The 20358-nt window shown below is 37.6% G+C and overlaps 1 protein-coding gene across 1 annotated transcript in view; it reads left to right on the top strand.

The window, feature by feature from the left end:
- The first annotated feature begins 290 nt into the window (after nt 1–290).
- The window catches only part of LOC137277524 (solute carrier organic anion transporter family member 5A1-like), a 76327-nt gene continuing 56259 nt past the window's right edge, over nt 291–20358 (top strand). Inside the window, exon 1 of the mRNA XM_067809295.1 lies at nt 291–397. The gene's annotated coding sequence lies outside the window, so the exon portion shown is untranslated. The remainder of the gene's footprint in view (nt 398–20358) is intronic.

The raw sequence follows: 20358 nt of genomic DNA, 5'->3' as shown, positions 1-20358 counted from the left end.
GTCACCTTATCAGTTGTGCAGTGTTGGCTCAGTAGAGGTAAGTGACAGTAATCGACTGACAACTAAACTGCGCTCACTGAAACTATCACGGGCCAGCAACCCCTGCGCAACACTTAATCTGGATTACATCGGATTACATGATCGGACAAGTGGGACGACCCCGCTGGAATTTTGTTGAGTGCTAAATTCACTCACCCACTCACCATATCTTAACCCTTTCCTTTTTCCCGCCATTCCTTTACTGTCATATGTAATAGAACTGACCAATCAGATTCGTGTATTCCATTCTGCCCGACGGAAATAACAAATACGGCATGGCTGCCGTATACAGAATGACAGCTTTAACACAGCTCGGGTTTTGGTAGGAACGCTTGATGAGAAGGACAAGACTGCCTATGTAAGTATTCAAACGTCCCTATTGGCAACAGGACGCGAAAGGCATATGTCTTACAGTTTTGTAGACGCTCTGTTTCCGCGGAAGGTGGAAATATTGATGATCACTGGAGATGTCGATGTGAGCAACGCGCTGGAGGAAGTGTTTTGTTTACTATCTGAGACCACCTGTGAACTCGGGAAGTGCGATCTCACAGTTGGCCCTTTGTTCCCCAGGCAAGATTAAGAAGGTTTACGATTATTTTTAGTTTGAGGATAGTTATTCCATACAAATCTGAAGTGCGACGACATGTTAAAAAAAATCTCTTTAGCACTCAATCGAATGTACAAAGATCAGGTAGGTTTGTTCAGTAAGAACCTTCAGTGTCTGTACCGACTGTGAAAGTATGCATGGAACATCTAGAATAGGGGCAGTTGATATTTATGACGTGATGCATCTTAACTGCATGTCAGTGAGTTCTTCAGACAGCTACCATCTTATAAACAGTCTGATCACTTGATGAATCATCGTCCTCATATAAGATGACATTTTTATTGATTAGTCTCTTCAAACCTTGCACCGTAGTGGTTTTGCAGCACAGTAAAATTATCATTGAAGATAGTATCACATTGTGATTCACAGTGACATTATGCTTGACATTGGCAGTAAGGTAATGAATCCTGTTGTTAATATAAAAGTTTCATCAAATTGTCAATCATCTCGTTGACTGTTGTGTAACATTACGTATAGTATTACCTTTTTCATAAAATTGGATGCATGGTGAGTATATTCCCGATGGCCTATCCTTCTAGTCCAAGGTTTTAACAATGCAGTTGCTCATAAAATACTTTACAGTGTGTGTTAGCTAAATTTGTATTTCACTTCCTGTTGATATCAGATTTAGTTTTGGTCCAGACATTTTAATTAGGTTTGGTGCAATGCTTTCAATTGAGAGAGTGATTCTACATATTTAGGGTAGTCATGTTTTCCTTGTGGTTGATTGGGAAAAACTCAGTAAAATATTTGAGTAACCTAATTCCAACATGATAGGGATTTTGTTGACTAGGCAGTTGCTGCAAACCTTCTTCCCCCTCTCCTTCCTCTCCCACTTCATCCCTTCCTCAGTGTTGCATAAGTCCTTGTTTGTGTCTAAGTTTGAGCATCTGACCTCTGATCCCTTTCCCTATCAACATGATGCAGGCAGTGATCACAAGACAGCTGACGGCATGGTCAACAGTGATCGTTGATTTAGGTTAACAAGTTTACTCTGAAGTTGTTCCATATCTCCCTCAACTTTACCCAGATCCTGACTTGGGCAAAGGCCAGTTTTGTGCTGTCAGCAGTTTACTCTAGTAAGATAAATGATGACAGAGGTAGGTGTATATCACACAGCTTGACCTGATGTATCCAAGACTGAGGTTATCAGGTCATGTCATCACTGGTGTTAATGAAGTATTGTCACTTGCCATGTGCCCATGTAACTATTTCGATGGGTTGTATATTGTTCTTTGTGTTGAATTCATGGGCGGATCCAGGAAGTTTGAAAGAGTGTGTTCAGGGGTTCTCCCCTGAACTCCCCTTGGCTCAGCCAGCATACTAAAAAGTCTTCAGAATGGTCATAAGTCATTATTCAAAGGGGGGTTGGGTCGAACCTCCTAAACCCCCCTCTGGATCCACCCATTGAATTTATAACATGTAGCAGTAATGCCTGCATATGTTTTCATATGGGTTATTGATGGTTCTTTGGTTGGTAGGGTAGCCAAGTGAAGGGGCGGTTTAGGATCCCTTATGATTCCCTACATGGGTACCGGTACAGTGTTGTGAAGCCCATTTCTTGTGTTCTTGTCATATTGCTACTTTGTCATATTGCTGGAATATTGCTAAAGAGCAGAGTCAAACTAAACTCACTCACTCACTTGTCATGTACACAATTATTAAGGTGTTAATACAAATGTTTTTGAGGAAACAGCTGAGCTCAGCATAAAGCCTGACAAGATCAGTGAAAGCTAATTTTTCCTTAAGAGTAAAGACAGTATTTCTTTCAACTATATTCAGATGTCAGTTGCAGAGTTGAAGTTTTTTTGCATAATAAATATGTAATGGAACCTATGATACAGCTCGTATTTTATCTTCGTGAAATGTCAAGTGTATCTAATTCTGTGGGGATGGTTGGAGAAAGATATGATGTCGCATACAGTGTAGTCAGCTTGTTTCTGACAATCAGCTAGTTCAGTAGGTGAAATACTGCATTGCTCAGTCAAGTGGGTGAAGTGTTTGCTTGTCCCACCTACCTGGGTTTGCTTGGGTTTGATTCCCCATGTGGGAACAATGTTTGATTTCCATTTCTTGTCTTTATCTAATTTTGAGAACCAAGCAAGGTATGTAGTACAATTTTTCAACATGCCTGTTTTCCCTGACCTCTTTGTTTATGATTGACTGTAACAAGCACATTCTCGTGGGTGTGTCCAAAGTGGCATTCTTTCAGGCCCCACTTCCACATTGAGCTCACAAGCCATGATGTACCTGAAGAACATAGATGCAAAGTAACAGGACATTGGGTCCTGTAAATTTCATATGTCTGTATAATTCACAGGACCCACAGACCAAAAATTAGACACACATTTCAATTTTAACATTTCTTATAATTGACATTGAAATTATTAACAATTGTAAAATTTTTAAGTAGCAAACATGTGTGGCATGTCACATATGACAATTCAGTCAAAATCATTGTGAAATATACAGTTGGACACTGGGGCCAGCAGGTTGTAGACTTCCACAAGACCTTCAGTGAATCTACTGGATTTGTCCAAGGGTCAGGCACCAGTCGTGAGCACTGATGAATCATAGTATTAATACTATCACACACACTAGAGGTATACATATATTCTGTGGTGTGCACTAATGTGATGGCAGTGATAGGTGAAGCATTTGATCAGTGGAAATTAGATGGATATGAAACACAACTATGTCACAGTTCTATCAGTATGGTTAACAGATGGTTGGTAAACATGATTATCATTTTAACTCAATTTAAGTGCTGTTGAATGATAACAAGATGTAATGGAAGTGGTGTCATTTTTCTACAACATCCAGGGAATACATGTCTGAAAAAACATGAACATGTATTATCTGGTTGTTCAAATAATGTTCGGTATGTTCTGGCTGAAGTGGGTCAGGGTTGACTCTGAGCTTCGTAATGGAGCTGTTATTACCAAATAAATGGTAGTGGAATTTAGTGCAGTTAGTGCGCTGTATGAATGTGATAGTCCAGGAAACCTGTTGGTACTGTTCTATGTTCCATGTATGTTGTGTTTGACATTGTCTGGGTCACGTTCACCCCCTTCTGTCAATTACATTCTCAACTGATCAGAGTACATCAGATAATAAACCAATGTACTCAACACAAGTAATTTCAAAACTGATGTCAAAAGGGCATCAAAATCGGAGTGACAACAAACCTTTATGGATGGTCAGCTTTTTTACGTTCACATTGAAGAACGATGTTTCCGTACAGTTTCTTATACCGTTTTCAATCACTGAATTGTCTGGTCCAAACAGTCATTTACTGACTGCCATCATGTAAGTGGAATATTGTTGAGTAAGCCACTAAACATCAGACAACCATGTCCATACATGAATTCAATTAATTTAATTATGATTGCTCGAATTGAATATTCTTGAATTTTTTTAAAAGGAATGTTATTCTTTGAATTTTCTTTCAAAATGAGATCTGCTTAATAGTATACTCCAGTCAGGATAGTGATCAACAATCATATATTTCATTTGACAGCAATATGGTCAGTGGTCACTGTTTTAATAAATTGTTGTTGGCAACGTGGTGGAACATATCAAATAATGTACTTTGTTATTGTTTCACCGAATACACAGAATAATTCATCATCTGCGAAGCTGTTATTTCATACGTTAACCGCTATTCGCATCCGTCACCTATATTCATGAAATGTGTCATATTCATGTCATAATGGATCTTCTGCAGCCCTGCTACTATTTCATAATTTTGTTACATAATCATTCATAAAATGCCATACACAGTTTCATTTTGTGGACCTATTGAAATAGGTCTGCCCGGCAACCTGCTGCTATTTACATAGTGGGCTTACAACTCCATTTTATACTAGAGTCTGTCCTGTGGGCCAGTACATTTTCCAAGGGTATACGTTTGACCATGTCATTGACTACAGGAAATATTTCAAAAATAATTTACAAATGTTTAGTTCATGATCAATCAAACCATAACCTCCACAGAGCAGCCTACCCATTCATCTAGCACTAAAGGTGATTGTCCAGAGAATTGCTTTCATCTAATGAACAATGTTGTTCTTTTCTGATAGTATGTAACAGTCACACAGCGGTTCATTCATTACATTATTTTAACACTTTATCTCAGTTTGATATTTTAAATACAGGGCTGGTTACATGTTAACAGGATCAGCAACATTTTCTAGTTATTAGCCCTGTGGGCTTGCTGGGTATTTTAAGAGTTTCATGCACTGCTATTATCTATTTTTAACTTATGTCTTAAGAATGTGCTCTATTGTATGTAACGCTTGGTGGAAGTTGGGCACTAGAAATCTATGTGGTCTGTCATGCAGACCCTAACATATGTATCTAAGAAATCCTTGCAAGTCTAGAACATGTGGCAAGTCAAGATTTCCACTGTTTCAGGAAAATGGTAGTGCTCCCATGTCAAGCTGACACACTGTTTTGTTGTAGGAATACTGTTCCAGGAGGTTGTTTATGAAATATGGACCCATTTTCTTCCCACTCAGGTATCTTCCAATGCACCTCCATTCAGATATGGCCTTTTCATGGTGCACGTCTTCAGGATTCTTGATTGGTTGCAGTCAGATTTAATTGTGCAATCAGCGACATTGTTTCATTGGTCATTCTCAAGGCCTTGGTAATTTTCGCATGCTTCAGGAAATCTAGAACCTCTTCACATGTGATGTATATATGTTTCTTCTAGACACAACTCAGTCATGTAATGGGGGGACAAAGGCATTTCCATTGCTCATGTTGATAACAGACAACCTGGGCATAAAATGTTCTATGTGTCACATCAACACAAGTCCCCATCAGACTAGGGACATATGTGGCCCCATATTTGCTTGCATTAGTCATATGGATCTAAGTAGATGTTACACATGTTCTGATTGGTTAGAAAGAAGGAGGATAAGTCATGTTGCAATCTTTGCTGCGAGAGAATTTTATGAAAACCGGGAAATATGGCTGTATTAGAACAGAGATTCAGATGTGACAAGTAGTCTCTGTGGGAAGAGAAAGATACAAGCCATATTATCCAGTAGATATCTGTGGGAACTAAACCTTCCTTCATATTCACTGATGCATAGTGTTAGTTGAGGTCATGTTGACAACTGTAGTAAAGAACAACAGTTTTTGCATTCTGGTTAGTTTACCATTTTTGTGGACAAAGGTGGACAAGACCTTTTTCGAGAAGTTAGCAATTTGATGGCATGCAACAAGCTCAACTTCCAAGTTCTAGCTAGTTCTATTATTTCTCTGTCCATGTTGGCAAGGGTTACCATGGTTACGGTGCAGTAATTGCCAGTGAAACAACAATGTCATTGAAATACAGGTTAGTGGTATTCCATTTCCTAGAGTTTGACGGTCAGCATGTTCTGAGAAGTGGTAACTTCACCTCCATACTGATGTGGTAGCCCAGTAACTCGTATGTTTAATTACCAATGGTCTTGTAACTCATCCTTTCACTGACTTCCCAGTCACATATGTTAATCTTTATAATATGTCAAGACGGTGGAATCAATGTGAAGAGCATGGAAAGTTCTTCCAGCCATGGTAGAACCTCATGCTTATTGTAAAGTCACAGAACAATATCAGTTTTCTTCCGCGGTGATCTAACTGCAATGCTTAAATGAAACTTGTCTAGATTTTGCACAGGTTTAGTTCTGAATCTCCAATCTCCTTGGGGCTCCTTTTGGAGTGGAATGTTTCAGAGACAAAGCTGATGGTGTGTCTCCTTAGAAAAAAAGGATTGTGAATGTTTTTATTCTGTGTAATGGGATTTATTCAGAATGACAAAGACATAATATGCTTTGTCTAGCATTATGGAGATATATATGTAGTGGTTTGGTTTCAGCCTGTTTAAACAAGTTAACCTGAGCATGTTGAGGTAATTATGCTGATATTTTATAATTATGATTGCTCGAATTGAATATTCTTGAATTTTTTTAAAAGGAATGTTATTCTTTGAATTTTCTTTCAAAATGAGATCTGCTTAATAGTATACTCCAGTCAGGATAGTGATCAACAATCATATATTTCATTTGACAGCAATATGGTCAGTGGTCACTGTTTTAATAAATTGTTGTTGGCAACGTGGTGGAACATATCAAATAATGTACTTTGTTATTGTTTCACCGAATACACAGAATAATTCATCATCTGCGAAGCTGTTATTTCATACGTTAACCGCTATTCGCATCCGTCACCTATATTCATGAAATGTGTCATATTCATGTCATAATGGATCTTCTGCAGCCCTGCTACTATTTCATAATTTTGTTACATAATCATTCATAAAATGCCATACACAGTTTCATTTTGTGGACCTATTGAAATAGGTCTGCCCGGCAACCTGCTGCTATTTACATAGTGGGCTTACAACTCCATTTTATACTAGAGTCTGTCCTGTGGGCCAGTACATTTTCCAAGGGTATACGTTTGACCATGTCATTGACTACAGGAAATATTTCAAAAATAATTTACAAATGTTTAGTTCATGATCAATCAAACCATAACCTCCACAGAGCAGCCTACCCATTCATCTAGCACTAAAGGTGATTGTCCAGAGAATTGCTTTCATCTAATGAACAATGTTGTTCTTTTCTGATAGTATGTAACAGTCACACAGCGGTTCATTCATTACATTATTTTAACACTTTATCTCAGTTTGATATTTTAAATACAGGGCTGGTTACATGTTAACAGGATCAGCAACATTTTCTAGTTATTAGCCCTGTGGGCTTGCTGGGTATTTTAAGAGTTTCATGCACTGCTATTATCTATTTTTAACTTATGTCTTAAGAATGTGCTCTATTGTATGTAACGCTTGGTGGAAGTTGGGCACTAGAAATCTATGTGGTCTGTCATGCAGACCCTAACATATGTATCTAAGAAATCCTTGCAAGTCTAGAACATGTGGCAAGTCAAGATTTCCACTGTTTCAGGAAAATGGTAGTGCTCCCATGTCAAGCTGACACACTGTTTTGTTGTAGGAATACTGTTCCAGGAGGTTGTTTATGAAATATGGACCCATTTTCTTCCCACTCAGGTATCTTCCAATGCACCTCCATTCAGATATGGCCTTTTCATGGTGCACGTCTTCAGGATTCTTGATTGGTTGCAGTCAGATTTAATTGTGCAATCAGCGACATTGTTTCATTGGTCATTCTCAAGGCCTTGGTAATTTTCGCATGCTTCAGGAAATCTAGAACCTCTTCACATGTGATGTATATATGTTTCTTCTAGACACAACTCAGTCATGTAATGGGGGGACAAAGGCATTTCCATTGCTCATGTTGATAACAGACAACCTGGGCATAAAATGTTCTATGTGTCACATCAACACAAGTCCCCATCAGACTAGGGACATATGTGGCCCCATATTTGCTTGCATTAGTCATATGGATCTAAGTAGATGTTACACATGTTCTGATTGGTTAGAAAGAAGGAGGATAAGTCATGTTGCAATCTTTGCTGCGAGAGAATTTTATGAAAACCGGGAAATATGGCTGTATTAGAACAGAGATTCAGATGTGACAAGTAGTCTCTGTGGGAAGAGAAAGATACAAGCCATATTATCCAGTAGATATCTGTGGGAACTAAACCTTCCTTCATATTCACTGATGCATAGTGTTAGTTGAGGTCATGTTGACAACTGTAGTAAAGAACAACAGTTTTTGCATTCTGGTTAGTTTACCATTTTTGTGGACAAAGGTGGACAAGACCTTTTTCGAGAAGTTAGCAATTTGATGGCATGCAACAAGCTCAACTTCCAAGTTCTAGCTAGTTCTATTATTTCTCTGTCCATGTTGGCAAGGGTTACCATGGTTACGGTGCAGTAATTGCCAGTGAAACAACAATGTCATTGAAATACAGGTTAGTGGTATTCCATTTCCTAGAGTTTGACGGTCAGCATGTTCTGAGAAGTGGTAACTTCACCTCCATACTGATGTGGTAGCCCAGTAACTCGTATGTTTAATTACCAATGGTCTTGTAACTCATCCTTTCACTGACTTCCCAGTCACATATGTTAATCTTTATAATATGTCAAGACGGTGGAATCAATGTGAAGAGCATGGAAAGTTCTTCCAGCCATGGTAGAACCTCATGCTTATTGTAAAGTCACAGAACAATATCAGTTTTCTTCCGCGGTGATCTAACTGCAATGCTTAAATGAAACTTGTCTAGATTTTGCACAGGTTTAGTTCTGAATCTCCAATCTCCTTGGGGCTCCTTTTGGAGTGGAATGTTTCAGAGACAAAGCTGATGGTGTGTCTCCTTAGAAAAAAAGGATTGTGAATGTTTTTATTCTGTGTAATGGGATTTATTCAGAATGACAAAGACATAATATGCTTTGTCTAGCATTATGGAGATATATATGTAGTGGTTTGGTTTCAGCCTGTTTAAACAAGTTAACCTGAGCATGTTGAGGTAATTATGCTGATATTTTCTATTATTATACCGTTCATGTTCAGGGTTCATTAGTCAAATAGAATGTGCTGTCTCACTTCTCACCACATTTCTGTTCTGTTGGAGCATATTAGATGCTACTACTATTGATGAGGATTTATGAAGCCCTGTATCACCTGCTGGTCTCTACCTCATGAATAAATGAAGTTTGCATAGGAGAAATTGTTGAAAAATAAAATAATATTGATTATTATTGCAGTGTTGGTTGTGCTGGATAATGGATGTCAAGATAGTTTGATCTGACAATGTGTTTCTCATTGTGATGTGTTGTCAGGTGAATAGCACCTGGGTTGATAGCAAAGGAGGTAACTATGAACAATACTTGCCATGTGGGTGCAATGTGTTGTTTGTTTAGATTTGCGTGGAATAGTTTATGTTATAGTTTGACTGGTTGGTTTTTTTTGTCTTTGTGGAAACCTCCTGTGGTCAGTTTGACAAACTTGTTTTGTTCGTAGATGAGGCTAATCAATTTCAAATATGTACATCAATGTAGATTTTTCTAGGAATCTCATTTTGTCCCCCCATGCCAACAATTTTCTTTGATGGATGTACCCCAACATTTGTCTGCTCATTATGAAATTCTCAGTAACTACTCTTTAAAAAGACGATGTTGCATTTCAATGTGTCAGATACATTTGTGTATGGACTTAAAACCATGTTAAGGCACCTGGAGGAGGTATGGAAATAGCTGGTGAAGGTATTCAGTTGTTGGTTTATATCCCTAATGAGCACTGAGAACACCTCAATGCAAATTACAGTTGCTCAGTAAACAGTGAAACACAAGTCATAAAGAAGATTGTGATGAAAATCCCAAAGTGGAACTAGTTTGTTTTGTTGTTTGTGCTGGTGGCTCCAAGTGCTTTAGATTAGCAGACAGGACAAGGCCCGTGGCGGAGTTGGGGCCAGTAGCCATTAAGGCAGTTATTTGTAGTCTCTGTGTGAACAAGACTTCCTTCAGTGCATGTTGCAATATTCGGGGGGCCTCAATACATAGCTTGGATGTGTTTGATCAAATTTTAGTCTCAAGATAAGTAAACAGTCATGAGCCGAATTTCATCCTTTCTTTAAACACTTGGACCCGTCTGTGGAGATTTTGTTGTCTGTGGATGAGAAAAGCCTTGTACATGTTGTTTGGGAATGAGATAAGATTCAGAATCATGTGCAGTTACATAACATATAAAACGTGATATTTGTACAAGAAGTGGGAGCATTGTTATGTGTTACTGTCCTTCAAAAGCCAGCATTGTCAGTGTGTTATTAAGTTTCTGTAAATGTTTGTAATTAGATATCTAGTTGTTGTTCATTTATCTCAGACACATGAAAATTGCAAACTGATGTTATACTTGCCTCTCAATGACCAATTCCAAAGACATTTCACTAGACTATCATCTTGTTTCTGAAGTGAACACATTTTTTATTTTCAAAACTATTTTTTAATGCCATTTCAGTCTGAATGATCTTGTCTAGACGGCAAATTTGACGTCTTTTCTGACAAAATCAACTTTGCGTGTTTGTTCACACGAAATGATACAATGTCATTTTCTTACCACCTTAAAAATGTTTGATGAAAGTATAACTCGTACATAGGCCAACCCCTGTTTACAGTCTGCCTTTTTTCTTCTTGATCCTCCAATTTTGGCTTATCTATGGTAATACATGGTAGTATAAGCTTTTATGGGCTGTATTCGATATATATACATATTTTTTCAGGGTCTCTGACCAACTAAGATTTTGCATATGTGACGAATAATTTTATACATGTCATCCAAATCAGGCCCAAACATGTAGATGATAAATGTCGATTTTGGTTCAGCCATTTCTTCTATAGGTTTAACCCAGTGATCTGTCTGGTCAGCATGAAATACTCAGAAACTGCTTAAGAAAAGGATGTGCTGATAACTGTGATACCATTGTGAATATGTGTGCTTCTACAGCCAGATTGGAATCCCATTTGAAGCCATTACTTAGCTGGTTTGCAATTACATTTCCTCGTTCTGTAGGTATTGTACTACATACATAATGTTGGTATTCTTGAGCTAAATAATTCTCTTACGTTTAAGAGCTAAAGATATAGAAGCCAGTAGTAGCATTGCTAGGTTCCCACTCAGTCATCCAGTACTTTGCCTAGTTATCAACAGTGTTGCATAATGAGGCTTGTATTACCTAGTAATTTTACTCACTCACTCACTCACTCACTCACTCACTCACTCACTCACTCACTCCAAATAGTGCTTGCTTATAAGTCATGGTACAAATTTTCCAGCTCTGTAAGGTTGATCCTACTTTCAGCAACCTTAGTTAATTATGGTGACTATCTTATCAGATGTATGGCCTGTGTTCCAATATCTTCCTGTGAGAGACTAAACCTGGTGTATATCACACTGTATCCCCTGGTCAAGGTAGTACCACCCTTGTGAATCCCAACTATTGTCCTGCTTTATAGTCACAAGTAGTCACACACATTTCCTAGCCCTCATAAAGATAATTAAGGAAGTTATTATTTCATAAAAACAAAATGATCAGATACATAAAAATATCCAGTAAATAGAAACGTGCGAGGTTATTATTTTCCTATAATGACTTGGACGTAATGAAAGCCTTATTTCATTTTGGTCTATCTATACATTTTGATTTAAGGTACAGTAGGTGGAATAACATGTTTATTCAGTACTGCCTTGTATTAAAAGATATAATTAGTTTCAAGGACACACAGAACATCATGAAATGATTAAGAAAAATATGACTTTTTACACTGAGTGGAAGAAACTGATTTGCCAGTCCTTGTTTGGTGGGGGCATACTGGCCCAGTCTTCATAGCACTTCAATTACTTGTGTCTGTTGAGCAACTATGATCAAATCCTGATCAGTGCCAATCACCTGATTATAGAGTTCTTGAGAGTCATGTAGAAGTTTGTATTCAAATATATGACAAAGTACTATGAATGTCAACTTGCATTAAATATATTTGAGTCTGGATAATTATCCTGATGGCTTTATATACATTCTAATCTTGCATATGTCACATAACTCAATGACATCGTCATGAATGAAACCCTGTCATTAAAACTGCTCATTTCGATGTTTAATTACCTTAAATCGACCTTTTTGACAACAGTGCACAGTTCTCAGCCACAAACAAAATTACAACCAATCAGAGCAGCGCGTCTCCGTTACGTAATAGTAGGTATAGATATGAGGGTATATGCAGAATTCATCTACATTTCAGAGGATAAACTATTTCATCTACAGGTTTGTACAACCTGAAATAGTGACAGCTGTTGTGAAAAATGAAAGCTATATGTTCTTATAATCTACTATCATTTAGTTTTGTCTTCTGCTTTGCCTAGTTTCCAAGTTACAACCCTTGTTTTCATGGACGATTCTGTCAAAATCACTTGGTGTCGCTAAGTTGTAATCCGTGTTAGGTGGTATAAACCTACATGTTATTTGTAATCATTCACTTTATGCTCAGTTAATGAATTTATAACAGGTATAATTAGTGGTTACGCCAATTAGATTACCTGACAAAGGTCCCCATTTGGCATTTCATGTGTCTGGATCAATCAAAGGATTAACTGATAACACGCTGATTACTTTTATGCAGATTTCAATGGGGATTTGTCAAAAGGTAGTGTTTATGTGTGTACATTTACTAATCTGTACTGAATACACTCTGTCGTGTCTGTGTCTATGTAAAAACAACACTCTTCTTTCAAAGGATTAACCGCCGATACATTGATTGATTGCTCATTATTGGCTAACTAAATTACTTTTTTTTAAAAGAATGACACACATTATGCAGTGAGTTGCCAGGTGTGCTATCTTGGGTGACCAGTGAGACTATATAGCAATGTGAAAAACCTGAAACGATACTCACGTTTTCGTATATCAGACCGTGAAAAGACACATCACTTGGGAAATCTGCAGATGGATTATATGTTACTCGTTTTTGTGGATATTGATGGATACATTCCTCGAACAAGGTAATAGCCTGACGTTGCTCCTATGACTTTAATTTGTTTTAATTTTAATATTTGCATTTTGTTTTGTTGTCATAGCATTCAAAATAATCATAGTTTTGGTCGTGAAGTGTAATAATACAGACAATGTATACCAGGGCATGTGTGTGAATTCTGATTTACATTGTCAAACCATACATTCGCTACAAGTATCAGCAGATCGCTTCTTTTTGTTAAGTTTCAAAGTACATACAAGTATGATTATAAAGTAATTAGGATTATAAGACCAGATGTAAGATGTCCATTGACAAGTGTCTACATACTGGTGAGTGAACGTTTATGAACCAAATGAAGATTTATCGCACAGTATTTTCACTTCGACCCCCACCTCACTTCCGTGGAAGAAGTCGTTATGTTACAAGTTGTGTCATGCAAAATCTTTTTGGTCATGATTCATATACATATTTAACTACTAGTAGATAGTAGTTTTGATTTTCTAACTTGATGAAAACAAACCATAGTCTCATTAATTCAAACGAAATTAGCCTGTGACTTCACGATTTTCAAAAATGGCGGCAACCTGTCTGAGGATAAATGCTATACTGACTTACAAAATCAAAATTACTTTCTACTGGTAGTAAAATATGTATTTTATTAATGGACAATAGGATTTTACAATAGCTTATAACATAACTATTTCACTCTTGGAAGTGAGGTGGAGGTCAATGTAATATTACTTACAATAATATTGTCACTTCGACCACTACCTTGCCTCCGAGGAAATCGTTATGTTCATGGAAAATCCTTTTTGTCAGGAATGTGTAGTAAGTAATCTTGAGATTACAACTCGATGAAAACAAATCCCAATAGCTTTTTCCTTCCTGGAGGAGAACCATCTGATATAGTATATACCACAAGCTTCCACAACGTTCGCTTCGCACACACAAACGACCCTTTTAGCACAAACTACAGGATCCGGTGGAAATCTGTGCATAGTGACGCCATCACCCGACCCTAAGGAGCAATTGACGGCAGCACAGCAATTCGGCAAGTCTTTGGTGACGTCGAGACGAGCTTCCTACACATTTGCTATACAACTAACTGAAAATCGTTCCTTCTATGACGTCACTGCAGGGCTCTGTGGACAGAGTTACGTAACCTGTCTGTGATTTCGTTTGCAGGCGAGAGAGAAGCAGACGGCTTTTTAGCAACTTTTAAGTGCTTGGTATTAATTAACCACAAGTTTGGGTTTTTTTTTTTAAAAAAAATGGTTTTCTGTTTATGACTAACCAGAAGTCTTTCATATGCAGTGGTAAAAAGAGTACCAAAAATTGACTTTTATTTGTTCTTTAAGTTTAAATTACTTTGAATTAGACCAAAATTCAAGTAATAACACTCCTTTGTACTGTATTCAGGAATATTTGATTCTATGAATCATGAATGATGCATTGAATTTATGAACGTTTATGGCTCAATTCACTTGATATGTGAATAAATCGTTACTGCCTTAGTAAAGACATCATTTTATGACATTCATCTGTATAATGTGAAAATGAAATAATTCCTGGAGAGAATTATATTGTGTGAACTTATGCCTGTGGAGGTGCCTGTCATGATTGCCTTTATTTTTGATTTTGCTAGGTATATGATTATTATGAATTTTTCTCTACCTCAGTGACTTATGCCCATGTATTCAGAGTTTTCAGCTCTGTAGGTGTTAGTGAGGCTTGTTAAGTCTGTTGATTACGACCTCAACATGTTCAACACATTTACACCTGTCTGAATACTCTCTCTACTAACTCTAGCACTATGGTGACACGATTTGCTATCTAGAGTTGCATACCTTTGGCACAAGTGGCTTCAAATTCAAATTCAACCTGATTGTATTTCTTGTTTGTCAACAGGCATAGAAAAATCAGTATCTTCTATATAAGAACCCCTCTATCACAAACAGCAATGAGAAGGTAGGCAGTACAGGTATCCTGAACATATGGAAAATTTAACAAAATTCTATAACGGACTAAAAATTGATATATATATATATAATATTAAACTAGTCAACCAAAATGCTTACATGCCTAATCAATAATTCAAATTTTGATTGATTGATTGAGTTTGGATATGCCGCACTCAGCAATATTAACTTTTCATCCCCCCTGCATGTAATGCGGGGGGGATATAGTGAACGCCTCATCCGTCCATCCTTCCGTCTGTCATTTTGTTTCCGGAGCATAACTCAAAAACCGTTCAATATTTTTAAACCAAAATTGATAAATATAATAATCTGAACCTATGGTTGTGCCTTTTGCTTTTGCTTTTTTTTTTTTTTGTCCATGGAACATTTTGGTGTTAGTCTTATGGTGGGGTGGGCTTTGTTTCCGGAGCAGAACTAAAAAACATTTCAATAATCAGAACCTAAAGTTGTGCCTTTTCCTAATTACAGGTTTTTGTGATTTATTATTTTCTTGTTTTCCATGGAAACGTTTTGAACTTAGTCCCAAAAGTTAGAGGTGTGTTTCGTTTCCAGAGCAGAACTCAAAAACTTCATAATATCTGTCAGTATAACTTGTTAGATATGTGTGGCAGACCCCAAAGTGGTGCCTTTTGGTATTTATAGGTTTTTGTGATTTATTAATTTCTCTGGTTCCATGGAAACGTTTTGGTCTTAGTCTCAAAATGGAGGGATGGGCCTCATTTCTGGAGCAGAACTCAAAAAGTGTTCAGTATTTTTCACCTGCAAAGTCATGCCTTTTGCTATTTATAAAGTTTTGGCATTTTTGTTTTTCCTGGTTTCCATGGAAACAGTTTGGACTTAGTCTCAAAATGGGTGTATGGAATCCGTTTCCTTAGCAGACCTCGAAAAAAATTTGATATCTTTCAACAGATCTTTGCAAATATATGAGACAGATCTTGACGTTGTGCATTTTCCTGTTTACAGATATATGGCATTTATATTCTGAATTCCATGGAAACAATTCAGACTTAGTCTAAAAAAACATTAAGTAACTGGCACATGATTTGTCCTTTCAAATATGTGGGGGCTGGGGGGGGATATGTCATCTTCTGATGACTCTTGTTTTAACATGTAGATATGATCATATGGCATCTCCAAACAACACAGATTTACCGTCATGATGCTTGATACATGATCTAATATTACAGTAAATTGAACATAAGAATAAATGATATACACTGTCATTGGTAATGCCACAAGAAAGATCATCATGGATAAATCTGAAATTTAAGTCACTACAGCCTATTCTTATTGCAGAGTGATACCAACATTTATGGGTATTGAACCTCTCGTATCAGCCTGGTTTGTCATTATCTCTACCGGGTCAGCTGATGTGTAAACAATACAAGAGGTGTCTACCGTTGCAGATTTTCTGATTTGTGCTTTTTTCACTCAGAAGAATTACAAGAGCTTGATAAAGAAAGTGAACTTTTGTGATCTGTGTAGACCTAAATCTAGTCCCTAGTAGTTGACTAAATAGTATCTGTTGTCTGATTGGTTAAATCTATTTAATGGTCTTGCGTTTGATTGGACGGTCACTGGTCGCTCAAAGGTTACCTGACGCGACCTTCAACTAGGTTTTGTTAGACTCGGTGGTAGAGTGTAACTGAGACTAAGTTCACTTAGACTGACCATGGGCATGATTATCTGAATTTCTGACACTGTTTGATGAGGTTGTTTGTCATTTTAGTGGTCATGATGGAATATGACTACAATTTATGCAGCATAGTCCTTTGGTTTTTATTTGGGCAGCAGTCCTGAAGAGAGTCACATACATGTATATGATCAGCGCATGTATATGATCCGTTGGGTGAAGCAGAACAGGTTAAAAATGTCTGAAAAAATGTCTTGTTAATTCAGTGTTATGTAGTACCATAAAATTGTTTCACTGTAGGCTCAGGGTGCTTGAGCAGTATGAATAATGCTGCAGCAAACCGTGCTTACATCAGGTCTAAACATGCCTCTTGTGTAAACACAAGAAAATTAATAACACCAAAAATGCAAACAAAATTTAAAATGAACTTCCTTCCAATTGATGTCTATTGGGTCCAGCTGTTTGATGTTTTTGCAGTATTTTATATGGACTGACTTTAATCAGGGACCATATTATACGGTATCTGCTTTAATTTAACTAGGTAAGGTCATTTGGGACCAAATGTAAGCTGTCAAAATGTGTTACATAATGTGGCCTTCTTTCTCTGTTATCTCCAACCTAATCAATAATATTCCCACTCTCCACCCTCTCCTTGTCCATCATTTCACCCTCCCACAACCCCAACCCCACCCCCACCCCTAGTATCTGGAGCTTTTCTTGCACCTTCCCAGCCTTTGGCCCTACCAGTCTTAATGTGTCAGTGCTGTCTGACACACTTACTCATAATAAACCATGAAGATACCATGTTGATGTGTGCTGCCAGCACGTTTCCAGGTCAATCTAACATTGCTGATCTGTGCTGCAGGCATGTTTCCATGCCAACTTTACAGTGCGGATCTGTGCTGCAGGCGTGTTTTCATGCCAACTTTGCAGTAGTTACCTATACTGTAAACATGTTTCCATGCCAAATTTACATTACTGATCTGTGCTGCAGGCATGTTTCCATGCCAACTTTGCAGTGGAGAGTTGTGTAAGTTACCAAGCCTCTACAGTTTTGATCTGTACCAATGGCATGTTTCTAGGTCATTTGTACCATCTGCATAAACATTATTGGAATTTGTTTGACCTGAGCTGTGTTGATGGTATGTTTCTAGTCATTGCCTTGGGTCTTGATTGGTACTGATAGCATTTTAGCTATGTACACTGGTAACCACTGAGACACCATGCTGATCTTTGCTGCAAACATGTTTTCAACGCAGAATGGCTTGTACACATACCTTGAATATGCGCTGCTCATCTTTGTACTCTCAGAAATCAGCATGTGGAATCACGTCGCAGCGTGAGTCTGACATTTGATTGGAAGCAGTACTTTTTTAATGTTGTTTTGATCACTCACTCTGGGAGATTGTGGCTGGGGCTAGGGGGATCAGTTGGAGACTACTGTTGGGGCTTCTAGATGGCTGGATATTGCCTTGATCACACTGTCTGGGAGGTTTCTACTAGGTCCTGAGGGATCAGTAGGAGACTACTGTCAGAGCCTCTAGGGAACATACCCTGTGACACCTTCATTACAGGTCTGCTCCTTCAGGCAGCAGGCAGTCATCATGGTATTTCAGTCATCTGACCACAGCTCATTAATTAATCTAGTTGTGTTGTATTTCATTGTTGGAGAAAGGTCCAACCATAGCTGAACGGTTGAGCATTGATTATCAGTGATCACAGTAGGTTTTGTAAGAGTGCGTGCAAAAATCAAATTTAAAATATGTAGTCCAAATGTTTTTGCATGAAATTTTTTTTTATTACACTCTTGAATTATTCTGAAAATTATTTTTTCCCCAGTATGTTTAAGTTTTAAGGTACTTTTTTAAAATTTAAGAATATCAGAATCAATGCATTCAAAACATGTATTAAGAATATTTTTTGTGTGTTTATGTTATTTTTTGCATGAAAAGCACAGGTTTTCATCTTAAGGTGAAAACTGATTATTCTTGATCATGTTAATCTGTGAGGTTGAAGTACATTTCGCGGGAATTCAGCACTACTGTACATGATTTTGAATAATACTGATAACACATGAACATGATATACCGCAATGTACCACCAGGTGTTGATATTTATTCCAGGACCACCTATGGATTGGATGGTATGCTCTTTTCGTCATTGACTGCTTTGCTTTTGTAACAGAATTTCTCTACACAAAATTCACGTCTTCTACATTGTTGTGGAAAAGCATATTGCATTTTCAGTTGTTATTTTCAGCAACCCATTTCCCTATTTAGCTGTTGTGTTAGCTTTCAAAACCCACTTACAAAGGCTGAAAATAACACTGATAGGAATATTAATTGCTGTTCATTGCTGTTTTGGTTTCAATAGTTTACCTGTTTACCAAGTACTGGTGAACGCTGTAAGTTGCTGTGAAGTGCCATCAGTAACGGAAACAATGGTGGCTAGGTAAAACATTGAAAGCTGTGGTTTCTTTTTCTCAAGCTTTTCACTATGACCCATCAAGTAATGAAAATGACCTACAATCTGAAGCATTATCAGACCAAATGGCCGGAATTCCCTCTATCACCAACTCTTAATTACCTTTCAAAATTAGAAGCTCACAGCTTCACAAGCAGTGACGTATGTGCAGCTAAACATATTGTTTAAATTGGAAGTCTAATTTCCAACATTTCTTTCTGTATATAGACTGTAAGATGATTATCTTACCAGAATCATATTGTATTAAGATTGTTACAGAAATTACTAGCTAGGCTCTTCTTGTGGGGTGTCTGTGGAAGATGTCATACCTAATGTGTGTCGTGTAGGTATGGCCCTCTGCATGGGATGGTACGTATTACGCTGGTGTTTCTTCACTACATTGTCTATGGCAGACATTGTTCATTTGGAGGTAATCTAATAAATTTTTCCAGCAATTTACGTAGGTAAGTTGTCTGAGTATGCTCGTGGCTTTCTTCTTGTATTGTTCCTCATACCCGATCAATATCAAGTGAATTAAGACGGAATGGACGTGTCGATGATGGCGTTAATATTCCAGTTAATCATGTTCCACTCCTTAATGAGGTACCCTGGTGACTGGGATGATGTATACTGGTAGACTTAAAGGGACATTATCGTTTTGTACAGTGTTTTTTTAGTCACTGTTTCATTGACTGATTGATTTTCAGGATCATAAGCTGTCTGTTATCTGGAAACAGTTCCATCCAAGGGTGTACAAGTGCTGTGAGGTAACTTGTCACTCCTGCAGCTCAGAACAATTTTGTTGATCTCTTTCATCAACCAATTAAGACTTTATTGGTCTCATCACATTTTTCATTCTTTCAGGTAATGATTCTAATTTTGGTCCAAATCATTCAATTAATCTCAATTTTTGTGTAAAGCCGAAAGAAGCTGATTACTTGATCACTGGCATAGTGTGATTTCATTGTCAGGAACAGCATGCTATATTTGCAAGAGAACTGTTCTGCAGGCTGCCATGTCTTTGCACCAGAATGAGGAGGTTGCTTGTCCAGAAGAGCCATTATTAATACTGTCATAGCTGTTACAGACAAATGGAGAGGGAAAATGTGATTACAAAAAATATTATTGTATTACACTGATAACTTTCTGTTAATTATATTAAAATCTTTCCCTTGAGGGTTCCAGAGCTGAATGAGCC

This window comes from Haliotis asinina, chromosome 3 (assembly GCF_037392515.1).
Source record: "Haliotis asinina isolate JCU_RB_2024 chromosome 3, JCU_Hal_asi_v2, whole genome shotgun sequence".
NCBI lineage: Eukaryota > Metazoa > Mollusca > Gastropoda > Lepetellida > Haliotidae > Haliotis > Haliotis asinina.
This window is presented reverse-complemented; position numbering and strand designations above follow the sequence as displayed.